A 7,075-nucleotide genomic window follows, 5' to 3' on the forward strand; every position below is an offset into this window, starting at 1 on the left:
TTTGGTTAATGCAAATTTGGGGCTTGTTTCTGTTTTTTGCTGTTCATATTTAGTTAACCAGAAATAATGTAGCCTCTTTTTAGGTAGGTTAACTCTGTTCTTAAGTGGCTTAGTAGCAACTGCTGTTTGTGCCCTGTAGGCTCCCATGATGCCTGTCATAAACACTGTGACTCAGAGATACCTGTGCATTTGTTTACCTGTGAAGTGACTGACATAGTCACCACTGGGATTTGGCCACACAATGCCCTTATCTGAGGGACTGCCAATTTTTAAACTGCAAATGGAGACTAATACTTGTCTGTGGGTTTAGAGAAATAGAAATACTGTTGTCAGGCACCCATTCTGGTGTCTGGCACACAGGAGAGATGTGATCAGTGAACACGAGTAATGAGGGAAAGAGAAACTGAGGTGGATGAGGGCTCAGACATAATTGGTAGAGTCAAGCCAGTTGGTAGTTGTGTGTGGAGACTCATTTAGAATAGAGAGTGATCCAGGCTGAGGCCAGAGTCAGTTAGACAAGGATGTCAGCAGTGAGGGCCCGGGACAGGCTGGCGGCTGCTGACCTACCAGGTAGGCTGTCTGGCCGTAGTGAACATGGGTTCTGATAGTTACTCACATAAACTGTCCTGGCTTGAATTTTTATAATTTAATCTATGTTTTAAAACCCAGGTGCCCAATAGATAAATACTGTGGCCTTTGTTACTCAGGATCCCTTTAAATGCTTTCATGTGAGCCAGGCCTGGTGGCACTACCTGAAGCTACTGAGGAGGCTGACTTGAGAGAATCTCAAGTATTCAAGACTAGCCTGGGGCAACGTAGAGAGTCCCAGTCTCAGAAAACAGAAAGATTGGGCCTTTAGAGTATTTGCCTGGCATGCATGAAGCCCTAGTTTCAATCTCTAGTATATTAACTAAGCAGATATACTTATACATATAAATACACACACACGATCATACCTGGTACTTGCCATGCTAAACTCCTATGAATATAATTTCTGGCGCTTTAAAAAAATGCTTATTTTTATTTGTAATTATGTGTATGGTGTGTGAGTATCGAGGGGTTATATATAGATGCCCACAGTTTCTGGCATTTGTGAACTGCTCTATGTGGGAGCTGAAACTGAACTCTGGTATTCTGCAAGATCAGTATATACTCTTAACTGATGGGCAATCTCTCCAACCCCCAACCTTTTTTTTATTGTAACAACTAAAGAAATGAGTGATGTCATGATATCTCACCACGTCTAAACAAGCCAATGGGAGGGGCACCCCCTTGTGAGTGATGAATGTTGAAATTAACAGTTGTAAGTTCTGGTCATCAAGGTTACGACTGTGACAGAATCAAGCCCTGCTCTGACTTTGACAAACACTGTGAAGACCAAGTTGACATTTGCTCCTGGCACTCAGGCTCTGGTTCAAGCCTGGTTGTCTTGCTTGAAACACCCGTGGATGGTTCTAGCGAGCAACTTGGGTAGAGACAGCCCTGGAGAAGCCAGGGTGTAGGATGGGTGGGAACATATCCAGATAGCAGTGTCACTTAGTTGGCAAGGATGGAAACCAGATGAGGACTTCCCCAAGTCTTCTGGGACCTGGCTTGGGAGGCATTGGTTTTTCTAAGAAACCAGGAGCAAGATTTAATGTTCCTGACTGAATCTGCTTTATAAAGAAAAAAGAAAGTCCTGTGTGGCTAGAGAGAAGCACTTGCTGTGCAGATGTGAGGGCTGCAGTGTGGATTAACCAGAGCCTACACAAGAGCCAGAGGTAGGTGGAAGTCCACCTGTGGTCCCAGTGCTCAGGACTCGGGCAAAATCCCTGGAACAAGCTGCCTAGCCAGACTACCTTAAAGGTAAGCGGTAGGTTCAGTAGAGAGACCCTCCCTGTCTTAACATATAAGGCATAGTGGAAGTTAACCTCAGCCCGTCACACATATACACACACATGTTACACATACATATGCTTCCACACATGTGAGCACGTGTGCACACACATGTATACTACACATAACTGCACTCCCCAAAATAATAGAAACCTGGCTGTCCTTAAGCAGACCTTGTTAAGGGTGGCAAGTAGGATCATTTTGGGGGAGAGGCTGGGGACTAGGCTTCTGTGGTTAAGGCTAGGGTAAATTCTCTTGAAAGTTTGGCTCTGTAGGCCAGGCTGGCCTCAAACTCAGAGATCCACCAGCATCTGCCTCTGCCTCTGGAGTGCTGTGATTTAAAGCATGCACCACTACTACCTGGCCAGATGACCCAGCACTTAAGAACACTAGCTACTCTTCGAAAGGACCCAGGTTCAAGTCTCAGCCACACATGGTGGCTTACAACTGTTTACAACTTCAGCTCCAAGGGGTCTGACATCCTCACACTGACAAACATGCAGCAAAGCACCAATGCACATAGATGAATACGTTAAATTAATAAGTAAAATGAATGAATAAATAAGTTTATTCTAAAAACTCTGACACCCTCACACTGATATACATGCAGGCAAAACACCAATGCACATAGATGAATAAGTTAAATTAATAAATAAGTAAAATGAATGAATAAATAAAATATTTAAAAAAAAAAAAACCTCTGACACCTTCACACTGACATACATGCAGGCAAAATACCAATGCACATAAATAAATGAAAAAAGGAAAACAAAGTTTGGCAGTGCTGGGAGTCTTAGCATTCCTTGAAGTGGGAAGAGTTAAATGATCTAGCCAGTTGTCTCCAGACACTTTAGAACTGAGACTGTAGTCTGTTGTTCACACAAGGGAAGTGGCATTAGAGAGGAGCAGCAGAGCCATCCCAGGTCAGGGACAGCTGAGACAATGGGCAAGTCCAACAGCAGAGTACTGTTATTCCACAGAGGACAGGAATCCACAAAAGACTTGCGGGTCTGCAGCTGAGGAGCACTCTCCCTAGACCCTTGGAGTGTGATTCACTTCCAAGCAATCTGAGCCTTAAGGATAGCTGTAGTTTTTCTTTCTTCCCTCGTTCAGTAGTTTTGAGACTTGTTACAGCTCAGGCTGGCCCTGAACTAGCTACATAGCTCAGGCTGGCCTTGAGCTTGTAGACTTCCCATCTCAGCTTTAATGCTGGGATTACAAGCCTTTGCCTCCATGGCCAGTTTACAAGTCTTCGCATCCTTTACTTGGAGTTCAGCCCTCATGGCATTGACAGTCATTCCTCTGTGCATGTAAATGTAAGATTTCCCACCGACAGATAAACAGCATCTTAAACTTTCTCATGTTTCTTCAACGAGGCCCATTTCTTTGATTTCTCCCTATACTGTAAAACCACCAAAGAATTTCCTATTTATTTTCTATCTCTCTTCCTATATCTTGAGAAGAAATTACAGGGCATATGGTGATAAAATACCCATGATTTCAGCTGCTTGGGAGGCCGAGGCAGGAAGATTTTGAGTATGAGGCCAGTCTGGGCTACATAGGAGATCCTGCCCCAAATTTTTAAAAAAGCGCTGGGGCTATATAACTCAGTGATGGAGTGTTCTCCTAGTATGTATGAAACCCTGGAGCTTGAGTCACAGAACCTTGAGAGTAAAAAGGAAATTTCATTAGGGCACGTGAAGCACGGGGGATGAGTTCTTTCATGTGTGTGATACAAAGGAGTCACGAAGGATATGAAATGCCTGTCCTTCCCAGCTCATACCCTAGCAGGAATAAACAGACATGAGTCCAGCATGCCGTGAGCTAAATATCCAGGACATCCTTCACTGCCCCCAACACTCGCACCATCTCTCTTGTGACAATCATCAGGACTTCCCTTACACAGCCCCGTGTCCCATCGACAGGGGTCACTGGAGAAAACCTCCCAGGTCTCATCTGATCTTTGGACTCGGTCCCGCTTTCGTCTGTATGTTCCGGGTATCTATTGCTGCATAACAAGCCACACCCTACTGTACGTGGCTTGAAACAACGGCCACCATTTATTCTGCTCAGGAATCTGAAATCTGAGCAGGAGTTGGCAGGGACACCTCGTTTCTGCCTCACAGGAGCAAGACTCAGCTGGGATTGGACAAGCCCCTTCCAAGATGCTTCATTGAAGTTGGCAGTGGGTGCTGGCTACGGGGGTTCACTCTTTGTTGACCTCTCCATGGGGGCAGCTTGGGTTTCCTAGATTCAAAGGGAAGGGCTGTGGCTTTCACCATCCTTAAATACATGTATGACTAGCTGATTTGCAGGTGGAGCCTACAAGTCAGCATCCTGGCTCTGACTGGGTAATGGCATTATGGTGACTCGAGTCCACCAGCCTGTACTTCCAGCTGCCCTGACTTGGATCTTACAGTCTAACTAAGCCAAGGACACATGAGGTAGCTTTGGCACATGGTGCTGGATGTGGTCTGGCAGGAACCAGCCAGAGAATCATGGTGCAGATCTAGAGGGTTGTAGGGTGAAAATGGCCTTTTACAGAGAAGTTATTTTCCATCAGACAACTTCTCTCCTATTTCTGACAACTAAGTGACCACAGGACCACAGTTTCCATTATGAGCTGGATATTATCTGATCTAGCCAACCACAAGGTTGCTCGCGCACAGTGGTGTCTGTTGTCAAGCAGATGTGACATGTAAGACGTAGAACAAGTTGACCTGCAGGTGGTCCATATCCCTTCCAGACTGACACCTGCCTCGTGGCCTCAATTCTTCAATCCACATCCACAGTAAGGTGACACTGTCTCATGAGAGGAGAAGCAGCTCAGGCCATGTTTACAGGTGCTTCTGCATGACAAGAGGGCACCAACCTAAAACTGGACACCTACAGTCTTACAGTCCCACCTAGTGCTGACCCTGAAGGACAGTAGTCAATAAAACCTCTTCCTGTGAGCCGAGTGATTGACTGGTATGGTCTGTCTTGTCTGAATAAAGAACTGTGAAGAGCAGAAACCTGCCCAGGGCCCTGGGTGGGTTCTGGGAGGCTCAGTGATGATCAATGATGTGGAAAGATGAACTAGCTGAAAACCAAGACATGCCGGGGAAGAAGGCTGAGGGTGGATCTCCAATGGATACTGTATAAAAGCTTGCACCTCAAAAGAACTGTGAGCAGCAGGAATCCACAGTGTTGGATGAGCCCAGCAGTAAACAGCCCACTGGGCATCTCACTCTGGGGAATCTGCTTGGGAGAGGTAGGGCTGTGTTGGGCCCTCTTATGGAGGGAGTGGAGATTTTTTCCCTCCTGGGCTGGACACACAGGATGTCCCATCAGGCTGTTGCTGACATTCTCATCTGTCTACTTATGGGTGTCTCATCGTGAGATCTCACACACATTAATGAAGGAGATGTGACCATGGGAGGGACTGGGAGCCTCAGCTCAGTCAGTAAAGTGCTTGCCTCGTAAGTATGAAGACCTAAGCTCAATCCTCAGAATATACATTAAAAAAATGTCAGCGTGATGGCACACACTTATAACCCCGCACCGAGGAGGCAGAGTTGAGTGGATCCCTGGGGCTCACTTGATACTCATCCTAGCCTAGGTGATAAGGTGAGGCAGGATAGGAAGCAGGAATCGTTCTGGACAAGTGACACCTAAGGTTGCCTTCTGGTTTCTACACATATGCACATGTATGTGTATTCCCCCCCCCCCTATACACCCACGTGACCATGGTATTAGCTCAGAGACCATTTTAATGTTTATTAAAAGGTCTCTCTAGAAAGTGAAATGACAGAGAGGGAAAAAGCAGCCCCTCTTAGGCATGTGGTAGCATTCTGTCCACGTGGGCTTCTGACTTTGATGCCTACCCCACCACCGTGCGCGGAGGGATGGAAACTGTCTGCAAGGTGAGCAGGGATGCACTACGGGAGCCACGGAACTCTTCGATGCTTCGAACATCATTTCAGAAGGAAAACAACCTCAGTTTGACTTTGCCAGTGACTAGCTACCACGGGAAAGGTGTGCAGGAAAAGTGACAGGATACATTTACGGGAATGTCTTCTGAGATCCAGTCCCTTGGCAATCAAAGGCTCGTTGGAATCTGTGGAGTGACGTAGGTTTGGGATTGACTAGGATAACATTTGTGGGCTTTTGAAGTTACAATTATGTGTCTAGTTATTTATTGTGTGTGTGTGTGTGTGTGTGTGTGTGTGTGTGTGTGTGTGTGTATCACTGAGGACCTATGGAGGACAGAGGGAAACCTGGAGAAATTTGCCCTCTCCTTTGCCATGTGGGGGCTGGGCATCCAACTCCGGTTGTCAGGTTTGGTGTCAAGTGTCTTTACCTGGGGAGGCATCCCACTGGTCTCATTTCAATCATTCTTAGCACACAATGGAACCCCCTCGCCACAACTGCCTCTAGCTTTCCACAGGACAGCTAATCCAGGCATGGCATTCATTTGCAGATGCTGACTCCTCCTGAGACCCTCTCAGCCTTCTTGGCAGGGGGTTTCCTGGGGTGCCTGTGTCTCCTGGAAGGGCTGGGTTGCCTTAGGATTGCTGGTAAGTTTTGCCGAGGAAACAGCGGATCTCATCTGACCATTGGCTTCCAGGTCTGCCTGGTCTTACTGAGTCCTCTGGACTAAGTGCAGAAAATATCTGAGTGTGGATTACCTATTTATAAATGGAATGAATGAACAAATGATTTTAATGTTTAAGGCGAGGCAAGTCTCCGGAACTCCTTGGGCCCAAGACGTCTTGCCTCTTTCATCCCATCCCCCTTTAGCAGTCATCATTAGCGGTTGCCGTGCCCGTGTGCAGGGTGTCGTGCAAATAAAACCCGTGGGTTTCCTTGTTAAAATATGAAGAAATTGAAATCGGCTACAGCAGAGCGTTAAAACCTAGGCGGAGCGGGCGTCTCGGCCTGTGCTTTGCCCCGCGTTGCCCTCTCCGAGCACGATGTCCCGATTGCTCCCCATTGCCCTCTCGCACCACACTGATGGGCTCCAGGCTCTCCTCCAGGTCACGGTCAACCATAGGACGCTCTTTCGCAGAAATCCGCTGCGCTTCCTCTTGGCACCGGAGCGGAGCGCCTAGGGGACTGTCTCAGTGCAAAGCGTTGGAAAGGAAGCATTTGGACTCTCGAGACTACAACGGGACCACTGGGGACCTTTTCCCCTGCTCAGCTCTCTCTGGAATCATCT

The sequence above is a fragment of the Mus musculus genome, chromosome 5, assembly GCF_000001635.26.
Source record: "Mus musculus strain C57BL/6J chromosome 5, GRCm38.p6 C57BL/6J".
NCBI lineage: Eukaryota > Metazoa > Chordata > Mammalia > Rodentia > Muridae > Mus > Mus musculus.